Source organism: Perna viridis, chromosome 13 (genome assembly GCF_037379345.1).
Source record: "Perna viridis isolate PV_CMFRI_1.1 ecotype Kerala chromosome 13, ASM3737934v1, whole genome shotgun sequence".
Taxonomy (NCBI): domain Eukaryota; kingdom Metazoa; phylum Mollusca; class Bivalvia; order Mytilida; family Mytilidae; genus Perna; species Perna viridis.
This window is the reverse complement of record NC_142457.1, coordinates 18,297,116-18,312,839: the sequence shown is the minus strand read 5'-3', so window position 1 is coordinate 18,312,839 and position 15,724 is coordinate 18,297,116.

Sequence of the window (15,724 nt, the reverse complement as noted above, 5' to 3'; positions counted from 1 at the left end):
CGAAATTATCTTACGTAAGATCTATGTTCGTGTCTATTCAAAGTCTTGACTTTACGTTTAGAATGAATTCAACTTTTAATTGTTAGTGTCTGTATGAGATCGTTGGTACATGTAGTCTATAAAACTTTGTTTACAAATGTTGTCGATTTAAGGAGGTAGACCTGGTCTAAGGGACATAACTCTTGAAATCAGTGATATGTTTGTATTATATACAATTTCACCAAAGCCTTCCAAACTTTCATTTGAAACAGAATGAAATCAATCCAAGTAACTTAGATGCTTACTTGAGCTTGGTGTCAAATGCTGAATACAAACATTCCAATGATTTGACACTTATGTCCCTTACCCAAGGTCTATCTCCCTAAAATTATTCGCAAGTTATCACGTCACAATACTTTGATCTTTCATGACGTCAGAACTGACGACTAATTTTAAATTTATAAAATAGTCGAGATGAATTATTTGACACAATTAAGCACTTTCCATCTCTTTTACAATGTACATGTATTATAAAAGATGTTATTTTTTTCTAAATGGAACATTCCCTTGTTCAAACAAAAATCGGTTACGATGCAACCAATATGAAATAGAAAATCACAAACAAACAAACAAACAAACAAACAAAGGAAAACGAAACCATTGAGCAAAATATATTAATTAATTAATTAACACGATAATAGTAATAATAATAATAATAATAATAATAATAATAATAATAACAACAAACAACAAATTCTATTCACATCAAAGTCAAACATATATACATGTGTACTTATTGCTATTAATATACAGGATTCATTTTATAAGAGCAGTAAAAACGGAAAAGTAGTAAGAGCACCATACAGTCTTTTTCAAAGGCGCCAAAAGATCCGCAATTTTCATTGGCAAAGCCTAAAAAGCCTAAATCAACACGGAAAACACTGCATGTACATGCACAACGTCGAAGGGATTAAATGCCATATGTAGGAAAGGCTTGTACCAACCGTGAAAACCTTGTAACGCCCGGGAAACTTTATAAATACAAATCGAGAAAGCCTTATACCGATCAGGAAAACCTTTGGACCGATCGGAAAAGCATTGAACCTTTCGGAAAAGCCTTATACCAGTCGGGAAAGCCTTATACCCATCAGGAAAGTATTTAACCGATCGGGAAAGCCTTGTACCGATTGTGAAAGCTTTATATCAATCGGAAAAGCCTTATAACAATTGGAAAAGCGCTGTATCAAACGGGAAACATTGTATTAATCGTTAAATCCAATACCAACAATGGAAGCCTATTCCATTCAGGGAATCGCCTGAAAATAGCTGAAATATTGCTGCTCGGCAGCAACCCCATTAATCAATCAATCCATTCAGGGGTGTTGGGATAATTGTGTTCATCTAGTATTGGTCTTAGTTTTGTTGTGTTAACTACCTATTTTTTCTTTTCTTTTTGAGAGTTGGCATGGACTTCGGTTATTTTTTTGGAATGTAAAAATCAAGGTTAAATGAACACCAGTGTTATGAAGACAGTAAATAAAGTAAGCACCCCCCTTTGCGAATTCGCGTATGGACCAAGGGGATAGGGAGTATTTTCTCTCCATCTAACCAGTTAGCATCCAACCAGGAATTTTATGTTACTCTTATCCTTAACAATCCTTAATCCATTCCGATATGTTTACTTAAGGCATCCGATATTGAAACTTAATAGTCTGTAACGCTGGCATAAGCAGGTCCAATGCTGGCACATATTTGTTTCATTCACTAGCAAGCTTGTGTATTAAAGTAGTTAAAACCAATATCTTGTCAATGAGCCCCAACAAAATTATAATCTTAAAACATAAAGACTTTAAGCATTTAAAATAATTCTTTCCTAATAGCATCTTTCTTGATTCTAACACATTTAGCTATTGTGAGAAATTTCAGAATTAAATTCCCTGATACCATTTTATAGCTATAACAACATTAAATACTTAATTACAAGGCTTAGAGAACTAAGAATTTCATCATTAATTTAATCTGCTCTGAGCACTTTGTTCAAGTGTGGGGTTAATTAAATCCAAGATATACCAAATAAAACATTTTATTGTCATAATAAAACTAATTTAACTCAAATGTTCCAGCAATCATTGAACGTCGGTAATTACAAACGTTCAAAGGATACCGATTGGTTTGTTATGTCATGGTCCTCGAAGCGCATGCCGTGACGACATGTCGAGAACAATCCAAAATATCCGGGGTTTTGCATCTAACGATCGTTAACTTCTGAGAACAAATACAGTTCCTTTGTGATGTTTGTTTGCTTGACCACTGACCTGCGGTATATAATTAGAAAGGACTTAAAATGCATTCTTTTCAAAAGTCATCTGGTCATGTCCGGTGCGATGTCACATGACCGGCATTGTTTATGATTGGTCAGCATGAAAAACAAGCAGCGTGGGCGTGTTTGTCGTGTATTTGTACAAAATAATGGTCAAAATTTCACATTTCGCTGAATTAAATCTGACATTTACACTAATTCGAAAAGCATCCATCGAAATCAGTGTTAAAATCTTAAAGATTTGTCGCATACAAGTGAAATGTAATTGGCACAATATTGGAATGTCATTCCGCTAAACGGACAAGGACTTTTAAGAAGGCCAAACAACTATGAAACTGCAACACTAGCGAGTTTCTCGTCTCCGGCTCGTCTCATAGTTGAAATTTCATTATTTTATCTTATAATCGTACATTCCAAAATCAAACATCAAGAACATACGTTAGGTCAGGTTGTTATTTTTCAGTTTCACAATTTACGTGAGCAAGGGGTCATACATTTTAAATTTTAATAAAACGTTCCAAACCGACTCCTTTTTTACACTTTTTGTTTCGGATTTTCTGTATTAATAAAAAGATGCAAGGCGTTCTTATATTTGTCGAGTTCAGAAAAAACAGTTTGTTAAAAAGGACATGTGTTCAAGTTAAAATTGCAATAAATTATCGTAATCACAAAATGTAAAGTGCATGTCTAATAACGATGTTGTCAAATGCTAAGTAAAGCATTCTTTGTCACTACAAATGCACTATTCTGCAAAATGTAAAATGTCGAGATCAAAATCGACAGCAATTACATTTTGTATTAGGCATATGCTATACAATAATTCGTTTTTAGGTTGGAAGATTTACAACAAAATACAAATAATTAACTGATGAGCTCAATTGCGGTTTTAGTCATAACCTTATCTATGAAAAAGCAAATTAGAAATAGTTTTATAGCATAAAAATGATTTTTGATTTTCTTTTTTATCTGTTGAAAAGCTGCGTCGTAATATGCAGACAGAACTCGAGATAATCACGATTCAATACTTATAAAAACCAAAATAATCGCGTCTTCTGTGGTCATGCTTGTAAATCAAAATATTTCAAAGTGTCGTCTGCTCATTTACGTTGTCAGCTAATTTGACAAAACGGCACACGAACATAATTCCTGTCTTAGATAAAAATCTCCAAAAAAGATTTAAACATTCTTAATGATTTTAAAAAAAAAATATCATAAGTGAATGGACCTTAAGTTAATTTATTTAAATCCTAGTTGAAAAAATAACAAAGTTTCTCATGTTCGCACGAGCTGAAATCACGCCTTGTCTCGTAATCTGCGTGATAATTAGTTGTCAGTCTTACCGTGAAATCAATAATTATTTGTACCTTTTTAACCCTTGACAAAAATTTAGAAGTTGTAATAAACAAACTCTAAACATAAAAGAGAATCACAGAAAGAGTGACATTTCTCGTACGCCACAAACATGTGTTTGCTAGTCATGACGGTTTCAGATGTTTTCCTGGTATATCCAACATCAATTAAGCGTCCATAAGGGAGATGGGTATACTGTTTATACCAGTTCTTCTATCAAACTATTCGGCATTCATTAGAGTAGTATTTTTGTACGTTTATACTTGTGCAGCATTGGTCATTTTCACACAAGATGTTGTTGCAACTTAGGAGACGAAAAGCATTGTTCTATATATATTTTAATTTAATATAGATAAAGACTGTACGTTAACTTGTCCCATCGAATTTTCACTTTATGTTCAATAGGAAAGTATATTCGGCTGCTAGAAGTCGTGAAAATGAAACAACCCAAAGCTGAAATAGAATGAGAATTCGGAATGGAGATATTAAGGTAGAATGTATAAATTATGTCCCATGCTTAAGTCAAAATATCCATTTCCCCCGAATTTACATGTACATTATCATGGCTTCTGGTTTTTTTTTAAAACAAAATCTACGATTAAAAATATTTTTTACATTTTTTTTGTCCAGAGACGAACATTATTCTCCCTCACAAATTTGTATGCACGGTCGTGCATATTGTTCTTGTTACAACACACAACATACCATCTCCGAAACAGCGCAATATTTGTTTTAACTTAATAATTGTTTTCTAATGGTTTTCAATAATGAAATATTTGTATCTCTACATTCAGAAATATATAGATCAATGTAGACCAGCATATCTTTAGTTCTCTGATAGCTAATACACGTTGGCCAAACGTTATAATTTAAGTACCTTAGATCAATAACAACGCTGAATTTGGGCGGACAGAGGCGTTCTGGAACGGTAGAGGGCGTAAATAGGTGGACAGGGGTGGAATTCACAGCTAAAAGATGGAATCCGATCCCGGTAGTATAAAAACAACACGTCATAAAAAATAGAGTATTACATTTTGGTTTTAAGAGCTGGAAATTATCGAATTTCCATGTAAGAATTTTTATTTTGTCTTATTTTCTCACGGTGATACGTGTCTGAATATTTTTACATTTAACGTCTCATTCTTGCTTTAATGTCTTTAATGAAGTCATATACTTTACGAACCTTATATTTTTTTTCCAATTATGATGGTAATGCTGCGTTTTGTCGTTGCAAATATGTAACTAGATGAGTACTAGCCTAAAGGCTAAAATCTAACTCCGATATCAATGGAAATTCATATTTGGGAAGGGTGGATCTAAAGATGATTTCATATGGGGTTTATAAAGGGGGTTTAAAAAAGTGGGGCTCCAAGCTATTTCTTGCTATTTTTTGCCAAAATTTTGCACAGGATTAACACAATGTTAAAAAAGTTCGGTTCCAATTTCCGGGTTCCCTTTGGGCCCGCAACTGATTGTAATGGCGGAAAGACATTGCGGACATTGAAAATTACATCATGACAAAGATATTAGACGTTTAAGGAAATCCGCAAAATGAGAATTTAAAAACCAAATTTTGTCCAACAACGACTAAGTTAAAAACAAATATGAAAGCACGGTTTACATCACTATCTACAGATCATTAGTCACTTAAGTACTAGTCCACATAAAATTCAGACACTGCCAATGGTGAAGTGATTCATGGTGAAAAAAAAAACACCAAACAATCGATGCTTTTTCAATCTACAAATGTTACAAAATGTATACTTTCACATAACGATAATCATTTTTGCATTCAGATCTGCACTTTATAGAAAATTATACATTTATCTTCCACTAAAATCAACCAAATGAAACCAAATCAAGAACGACAACTCTCTCTAAGTGCCAATTTCATGTACAATCTATATATTTATTATCTTAAAAGCGCAACAACGAAATGAAAAATTAAGACTGGTTATGTGATCAGTAACTGCCTCTGAACAAGAAATAAAACTAGATTCGGTGGGTTTTTGACATGCATGAATCACCTTCTGATTTTTAGAAAGACTGCTACTTAAAACTCTAGACCCGAATATCGGAAACACTTTTCACAGAATTCTTATCCAGAAAGATGTACAAACCAAATAAGGCAAACCATCAAATTAACTTTTGAGTCAATTCGAGTCCAAGTTTGAATTTTTGGTCAAGTTTAGCATCAAGTTATTTTAGAAGCTCCCGCTCTTCAAAAGTGACAAGCATTTTGGTGATATATGAAGTCCACGACATCACCGATGTATCTACATATCAATCTCATATAAAAGTTTCATCGAAATCCTTTAAACGGAATTTTTTGTGATTACAAGGTATACAAACGGACGTACCACATTATTTGCAGATGAAGGGCTAATGCAATGGTTTTATTGCATGTCTCTATTTCCTAAACGGCTGGGGCCAAACCCTTTTACTGTATATTAGCTCCCCTTAAATGTTGCATGGTACGGTTTCAGATAGATCCATAATTCACAAAATTCTCAAGTTCTTGAACAAATTTTTATGAAGGTTTTCTCCATACATGTAAAAACAGAAAGACATACTTAAGTAGTGAAACACCAAAACTGAACACAGACTCCATTAGTGAAAAACCAACCCAAACACTAAAACAAACACATACAGTGAAATACCGACTTCAAAAGTGAAACATCGACTCCAATAATGAAACCTCGACTTCAAAATTGAAATATCGGTTCCAAATGACAGTCATTGTGAAACACCGACTCCAATTGTAAACATAGGTAATTTTTACTATTAGTTTAGAGAAAGTATTATCAACCTTCCACGAATCGGCTGGCACATATGTTAATGTAATTTAATCCTACTTGGTAGATTACTGCTTTCGGGTTGGACTCTACCACAAAACTAAACTAATTTGAAGTTTTGAAACTACAAACTGTAATGCCAATACTTGAGAAATTGTGAGCAAATAAACGAATATCATGGAACTTTTTTAAGATTTATGACGACTCTTTGGTTTTACAATAAGCGAAAGTTTGCAAACGTTCACTTGAGTAAAATCCTCGTCATCGGGGAAAAAAGGGATTCTGTCCGGGGGTTGGAAGTCTCTCCTTTTTAGAAAATTTATTCAAATTCGTGTAAATGTTGGACACAAATGAGAAAATAATAGCCTGGATTCCTCCTTTTTTCTCTGAATTCGATTCAATATGAGTAAACTCGAATTCAATACAGTGTTGAATACCATAATCATTCGCAAGCAGCTAACGTGGAGTAGCTAGCACTAGAGGGGTTTCTAAATTAGACCTTAATTTATTCTAACAAGTCCATGGTTCTGTCTTAAGTTACATGGAAACCTCCTAAACATGCAACATGTCCCATAAATCTAAACCTTTATCAGACTACATTCATTTTATAACATTTTGTATTCAAATTATAATGAAGCCTACAAAATTCGAGTTAGCTATAACAAAGTCGGGCCATGACAGTATATAAATCGTCCACGTCCCGGTGACAAGCAAATTAGAGTGTTGGTTTTTAGGGGTATCATTAACGTCGATATTTGATCCACCCTCGTGTAGAGTGGGCGTGATCAAGCAAAGCCAGGTGATGCAGATTTTTCATCCTTTATATGGAAATCAGAGTAAATTGACTTCTAGCTTAGTTTTAGAACTAGAGCTTAAAAAGAACTTTACTATTCAGACAGAATTCTAAAATTTTAAGGAAACGATTTGAAGCACATGTCCCGTAATTATATTTCGTCGCGCATTTATATTTTTGATATGCATACAAAGTAAGATAAATGATTTTACACGTCAACGCAAAGCATCGCATGCCCGGGATCGCATGCTACCAACATCAATTTTTACCTTTGACAAAAAGTCATAATATGGACAAGGATAATGAAATATTTTGATAAATGTATTCGGTCATTGATATTCATTTATTTTCGACATGCCACAACGAAATTGTTCCCTTAAAAGTGCGAAAAGTCAAACTAGAATGTAGGTTCTGATACTATGTTTACAGGAGTCTGTAGAATCTTGAAATAAATGTCATGGACTTTAAAAAACGATTTTCATTTTTATATTTCTCTCAACAATGATTCAGCTGCCGATTCTTTCTGTGAAAACTAGAATGTATATACTAGTATGTCTTTTGAAATCATTATAAAAGAGGATATCGGTTCTGACTTACAATGCCCCTTTATGAATGGAATCAAACAAAACAAACAAAACAAACACAGCGAGTTAAAATGGCACTTCTCGAGACTAGTAACGAGTAGCAGTCTTAAGTCTCTCCTGTGGAGTAGCTAGTATCAGTATTAGTCTCCTGAGACGTGCAGCGTTAAATCTCCCGAGGCAAGCACCCAGTATCAGTGTTGATAAGCCTAGAGCTCCCCGACACGAGCAGGTAGTAAATGTGTGTTAAAGTATCTTGAGACGTGCTACTAGTAGTAGAGTCGAGCAACTAGAAACGGCGCCTTATATGTATCTAACCAGTACCATCCTAGAGTCTCTTGAGACTTACAACTGGTAGCAGTGTTATACTGCACGAGACGAGCGACTAGTAACGTTGTTAGGTCTCTTGAGACGTATAACTGGTAGCAGTGTTAAACTGCACGAGACGAGCGACTAGTAACGGGGTTGAGTCTCTTGAGACGTACAACTGGTAGCAGTGTTAAACTGCTCGAGACGAGCGACTAGTGTTAGTAACGGCATTGAGTCTCTTAAGACGTAGAACTACTATATTAGTAGCAGACTTAAATCTTCTGAGATGTGCAACTAGTAATGGCATTGAGTCTCCCGGGTTATGCAACTAGTTATAGCATTCAACAGATAGGTATATCAGATTATTGTCATTTTGCGGATCAAACCACGATCAGGATAGATATTTATATATTTAGATAGTTAATATATATTGTATACGTAATTTTTGTAAAATATGGTACATTTGTATAGCCGCCGTTATGTCCGTCCGACCGTCTGTCCATTGTATGAAGAAGTAGCAATATAGGAGGTAGAACGAGGGGAAATCCATGGACAAAATAATGCAGGGAATATAAAAAAACTTTTCAAATTTTGCTGAAATATATATGAGTACATGTATAGTGCATGTAATTGCTTGTTTATTTTGAAACACAGTGCAACCTGTGTACTTGAATTTTGTCAGAAAAGAAACTTGCAGTTTGTTTGAACTAACTGGTTATGAAACACTGTCACAATTAAAATATTTGATAAGACACATCGTGAAAAGACATATCGGGTCGCCCTGCATGTAATAGGCTATATAAAGGTTTTGCGATGTATCATATACAGAAAAATGATAATGTATACGGGCTACCGATGATACTAGTGACCCATTCAATTATGCAATTAGAAAGTTTTGCATAATTGTAAGCGAAGAAACAGAAATCATAAAATGACTGTTGGTTGTAACCTTACTTGTCACACACAGTTTAAACAACAACAAAAAAAACTAGTCAAATCAGGCGCGGATTGGAATTCAAAATTCCACTCCCCCCTCCCCCCCCAAAAAAAAAAATGAAATAATAAAAAAAAAATAATGTCCTTGCCCCGCTCCGCTCAGACTGTATATTTACGCTCCCATCAAACCTGAAATCCTTGATCCGCCCCAGCAAACAGTATCAGAAAACATAGCAATTTCCTACAACTTTTTTGTTTTGTTTTGCTACATTTTAGCTCCAATTTAATCACATTATTCTAAAGAGATACATTGTAAGTCCTCTTTATAGCTCAATAATAGACTTAAATCACATTTTCTTAAATCTTCGGTGATTAGTTTGTTTGGGAAAATTTAAGAAAATTATTGGGATTATTCCGCCATGATGGAAGGGTTATACCGAATTAAGTATACGTTGTCCGATCGTTAAAGTAGCGTTCGTAAAAATTTATGGTGTAACCCTCATTTTAATGGTTCAAAAGGTGATTAGCTAGGGTGCGCTCGCTTTGTCAACGTCCATTGTAATCTCAAGAAAATAACAGCAATTTCGCTTAATGAGGGTTTATCTAACATATGGACTTAGCCCGTTCCGTAATGATAGACTATAGGACCCTAAGCAAATACAATACTCTTATTTTCACCGCAACTTTTGATTTTTGAAATCGATCCGTTTAAATAGTCTTTACTTCTTTAGATCATTTAGAAATTGTTCGTAATTTTAATTTTTCTAAGTACTGAAGCAAAAGGAATTTGTTAATAAATTTTAAACTGAATGTGTAAAAACCGAAAGTTATAGTTTTGAATTCGTTCCGATTAAAGGATTTGTGAAATTTGATAACACGAATGAGGTTAGATAAAAAAATGACCTATTGATAAATTAAATATTTTTGTCTTATTGCACTCAGTTAACATTAAGCCGAATATAGGAGTTGTGGGTCTCGTTTTCGATTTATTTTTATCCGAAATTTCTACTGTTGAAAGAATTCGAAACCCAGACCGATTTGCATTTAGTTTGTAACTTCCGGGTACATCATGATTGGGCTGTATTTAATTTACAATTTTTGTCTAGGTTTAGACATAAATTTTCACGTATTTATTTAACGATGGTCTGTAAAAGATGACCGAGACTAGCTTGTCACCAAAGCGCATTTAATGATTACTCACGCTAAAATACTGTATTTTTTATACGTTTGCATTTTTATATGATAAGGATAACATGTACATGTACATCATTTTGGAAGCGGTATGTGAAAAATCGAGGTATTATGCACAACTTTTTTTCTACATTAATTATGTTCCAAGATTATATCGAGTTTTAAAAACTAGAAAAACTGTGATCAAGTTCACAAAGAGAATATCCCCCGCCGCTTTAAATGGACTCAAATGTAAAATATTTAATTTGCCCATGGATTTATCTCCCTTTGGAGCCATCCAAAAGTAATTATATTCCTTAATGCACATCAACATGTGGTTCCCAACCGTCTTATAAAATAACATCAGGAATCATTGTTAGGAGGAGTTGTGCTTCATTCATGTACATCTACATATCATACCAAACCTTCCAATTGAATTTAATGGAAATCCCTTGAGCGGTTTAGGAGGAGTTGTGCTTACGATGTTTCAAAATGCAAACCTTTAATTCGAATTACCTCCCTTTGGAGTCCGCTGACAGTATTAATATTCCTTCATGCACACCTACAAAATAATACTCAACATTGCTATAAAATTACATCGAAATCCCTTGAGCGGTTTAGGAGAAGTTGCTCTTACAAGGAATGTGGACAGACGGACAGACAGACAGTATGATTCCTATATACCCTTCCAGACTTTGTTTTACGGGGAGGGGGTATAAAAATATAAATTAAAATTGAGTCGCCAACGATTCGTTTCAGTGCAAGAAGCGAGCACGGTACAATACTAAGGCTAGTAAATTATATAGACGAAAGATAATGTTTTATTAAAGAATGTTCAGTGCATGAACATTTCATAGAGGAAGAAGTATAAGAAATTGATATTCATGGTATTTATACAATTATATATAATAAGTGATTCTTCTGATTTTTTATGTTCCAGGGGAGACAATTCAAAATAAAAATTTTATATGAACACGTATACATAACAAGGCTTAAACGTTGAAGTAGTAAATATGATGAATGAGAATGAGAATAGCAAACATTCCTACTTGTTCTTAGCAATAAGGTTAAAGTAATAAATCTGGCTTTTATTCTACAAGCGTCATTGTCTCCATTTAATCATTTAATTAACTAAGTAGACACATACATTTGTGTGAAATAACATCAGTATTATTAATAATCAATCTTGTCAAAACAAATATTTATATATTATTTTCTAAGGTTATTAACCTAAAGACTAACCAAATTTATTAGGGCAAATGTTTACCTAATCAAACCTGCTTTTTTTTAATTTTTGGAATGGTGTATCTACGAATTTCAAGTATATAACTACTATTTCTGGTCACATTAATCATCAATAGATAGTAAATACTTGTCAAAATAAAAAAAAAATGTTTGAATTTTATTTAAGCCTTAATATTCAAGCAATGCAAGAAGTTGTCTGGCAAGCTATTTACTGACTTAGCGCCATCCTGGTATGGAGGAACGGAAGTCCAACCTCTTACATTGTAGTCTACAAAATTAAATGTATTAACAGGAAATAGTAGAACAAGAAATACAGTCTATCATTATACATATGAAGTTAGTTATATAAAGTCCCTGTACAGACGGTCTTGAAAATTTCTTGAAATTTGTCATTTCTAAGGCGGTGGCTATTGGACCGGACCCGGTTGAATAGGCTGTGGATTATTCAGCTGGACTTCAAAATAAAACGTGAAATTGTCTTTTACTATGAAAAAATCAAATAATATCATTACAGATATAATTATCAGTCACAAAGATACTTTGCTGATATCATTTGGTAATATATTTGTCGTATTTTAAGTCATAAGTCATTAGTTTACATATATAGCTGCTTTAATGTTACCGAAATTTTTACTCCTCACAAGATGGGCAAAACCAGTACTATCCTTATTCTAACTCATTGCGATTGAACCTATATATTCTTAACACCATTGGCGCATGGTACTTTTGACCAACATTATACAAGAACAAGCGTTTAGCAACTTATACACTGTTTATATTATATTTTTTTTATAAGACCCTCCAATGCTCCTTCGGTGCAGTACATTGTTCTTTGTTACCAGTTTACATCGAAGTCCAAGAATATTTGTTCCAACATTGTCCACTACAATATGTATAGTGTTAAATATGGCGGCTAATTTCGTCTGACAAACCATATTAGCATCATATGTTAGATTTCCTTGAAAGATTTCAGGTTGAATGGATCAGTTTGATCATGTTGCAATTGCCATGCATACATGTATACCTTCGTTTATACTGGGAAATTCAATGGTCCTTTTTAAGCGTCCTCTTTTTTGGTCATTACAGGGGTAAAACAAGTATGGAAAAGTCAGGACTATCGTCCACACAACTGCCGGAATTAGTATCTCTAGCCTTTAAATCAATAAGAGTATCGTTAGTTAATAAACATTGTGTGGCAGGATGGCCTACCTGCGTTGTAGTACGTAGTGAGAGTTAAATAGTTAATTGACTTGGCTAAAGGATTAATTCTTTAGCCGAATCTGGTTGTCGCTGGCTTGTCACCGAGTGGTCTTGGGTTCGATCCTCGGTGGCGGGTATAATTTTGTGAGTCAAATCATGCTCTCCCGTTACCACTGCATAGGAGCACTAAGAGCTATATCAGGATGAGGCGGAAACTTCGAATGCTTATTTGACGATGATGCAGACATGAAGAATTACGTAATTATTATCAGTTCCGGTATCTTTACTTTCAACAACTTCCAACAGAATTAGATTTGACTGGATGCACCCACACTCAAGTATTTGTAAAATTCTTCTAGTTTTCATCCTGTTCTACAGTTGTTCAGTATTGCCCTCTTGTTTTAAAGAAATATAAAGGGAACCAAGATTATAGCAGTAATCATAAGAATGTAATCCAAGGACAAAGACCAGACATGGAAAACAGATATTCACAACAAAGAAAATAAAGTAACTGAAATCATACATACAAAGCAACAAAAGCAAATGAGCAACTCGGACTCCACTTAAAACTGGGAGCATGGACCAGGTGCACTGGTAGGGTAAGCGTCCTCTGCTTTTCTAGAAACTCCCGCCGAGTTGCTCATGCATAAAAAGCCAAGTCTGGTGTAAGCAAAAGAGGAAAGGAATACTATGACACGTTGAACAAATCAGTTTTCATGGCGCAAATGGATATGCCGTAACAATCCATGAGTTCATGATGACGATCATAAAACTTCTGCAGTGATGACTTCAATCTTGTAGCAACATAACCCTGTTCCAGAAGCCTATTTGTTAGAATTCTAGCGCGATACAAAAAGTCTGCGTGGTTTCGGCAAGGTCTGGCATAACATATGAACATGATCATTACTTTGATCACCGCTATGACCTTGGTTCCCATGATTATTCTTTGTGATATGAACACTCCATACGTAAGTGCCGAAGGAATGTTGCCACAGATGAAAGGAAATTGACAATTCTGAATGAAAAGTCATAACGTTTGTCGTAAAGTTTTGTAAATAGTTTTACTTTACCGTCGATTTCTAAGTGTAGGTCAGGATATGAGACTGTAGGATCCTTTATCTCAAGTTCTTTGTTGCGATTTTCTGAGTAAATAATTGTGCATTGGCAGAGATTAGAAGCGTGAATGGAATTAAATGCCGATCGAAGCGAGTTAAACAAATATTTTATGGTAGAATTTTAGAAAAATTGAAGATTTCATGCAAAAAAAAAAAAAAATCCCGACACGCCCGGCAAACATTTCCATAGATCCTTGCCTGTTGTGGCATGGGCTTTGCGGATTGCATCATCGGAATCGAATTTCACATTCATTGCTAATTGTGGACAATTTTCAGAACTTAACATTAACTGATCGCGTGTTTCTACTTTTCAGTGACACGTTCTTGATTCATATTCTGTAGACCATATAGACTCGCGAGGTAAAAAATTTCAACAAATAATAATTTTTCAATACTGATACACGTGCATATGTTTATCAATAAGTGCATATTAAACCAAATATAATATATTGGCGTGAACTCTAATATTATTTGCTATCCTGATAGAGGTGAAAAAAATAAAAAAAATGAAATTTGTACGGAAGGCCAAGGAGTTAAATGCATTTACTAGTCTACGGAGGACAACCCTGATACTGAAAAAAATAAATTTGATTTGAAAATCCTCGATATTTAAAAAATATAAGCAGACTGATGATTCTCCAACAAATTGAATACCTGTTTATAAGATTTGGTGAAGGGGTTAAATCCAAAATGGACGAAAACGGTGCCTTAGAATTGGTGAATTCATATCGGAATAGTTGATCCGATATGGGGCGTTTTGACAATTCTCACTATATATTTGTGAAGACAACACTGTCTAAACGGTTCTTGTATAGAGCCAATTATGTCTTTGAATTGTATACCACTGTGGCACTATTAAAAATTATTAAGAATTTTGTTGAAAGTGTTACAAACATACAACAGACACATGTTTCTGTTATAATGTTAAAATATCTATTTAAATTTGTATCGAATGATATGCTATTGGTTTGATACAAATTTCTAGTGCTGTTCAATAATTTGTAGCTAGTGCTTCTGATATATATATTTATAATAATATTGTAGTGCTATAATATTTTATTCTATCATGGCAGATGAAGAACGTGCTAATGGTTAGGCGTGTGATGATTATAAATGTGGATCGAAAAAGGTGGTTATGGGATTCCAGAAGCATATATATATTGTACATTTGTAAGACGTTATAATCTTAGCCAACACAAAAGGTGATACTAAGGGTTCTGAAAAAAAATCGAAAGAAGGGTGTATATAGATAGGAATGTAAGTTTCGTCTAAGTTCACTATATAGGGGACCATAATTTATATGTCCAAAGACCCCATGGTAATGATAAATTTTTGCCAAATTTGAATTCCATGTTTGGAAGAACGGTTCTATGCGCACCCTAAATATTTGGTTGTCAACTATTATGCCACTAACGGTTAGTTTACCTCTAAATTTCAAAGATCCATATACGAACAATTCTGAAGAAGTCTCGTTTAAAATTTGGCAGTTTATGTTACTCAAGGGACCCCTATTTTGTGGCATTGAAAATTAAATCAACCCGTCATAAGATTTCAATATTATTTGTTACATTAGTCGAATATAAAATACAAGTACCAAAGCAGCATGTGTTTTTTCGACGCAGTCGGTATAGTTTCGCTTTTTACCCTTTGACCTTAAAGACGCTCCTCCATGAAAACTTAAGTCACCTGATTGGCCGAATACTGAATGGCGTTCGAAAAAACTGTATCGAAAATTAAAATTGCGTGCCATATGTGTTATTTCCTGAATGAAATGTAGAAAATTATCAGTAAAAAGAACAAATTTTACTGCGTCGGCTATCTTTATTTTTAAGGATAGTATTTGTTTTTTTTTTTTTTTTTTATCGTACTTGGAGTCCTTCCAATCAAGGAAATGTATAGATATACATTGTATGTGTAATGCGTGATAAATT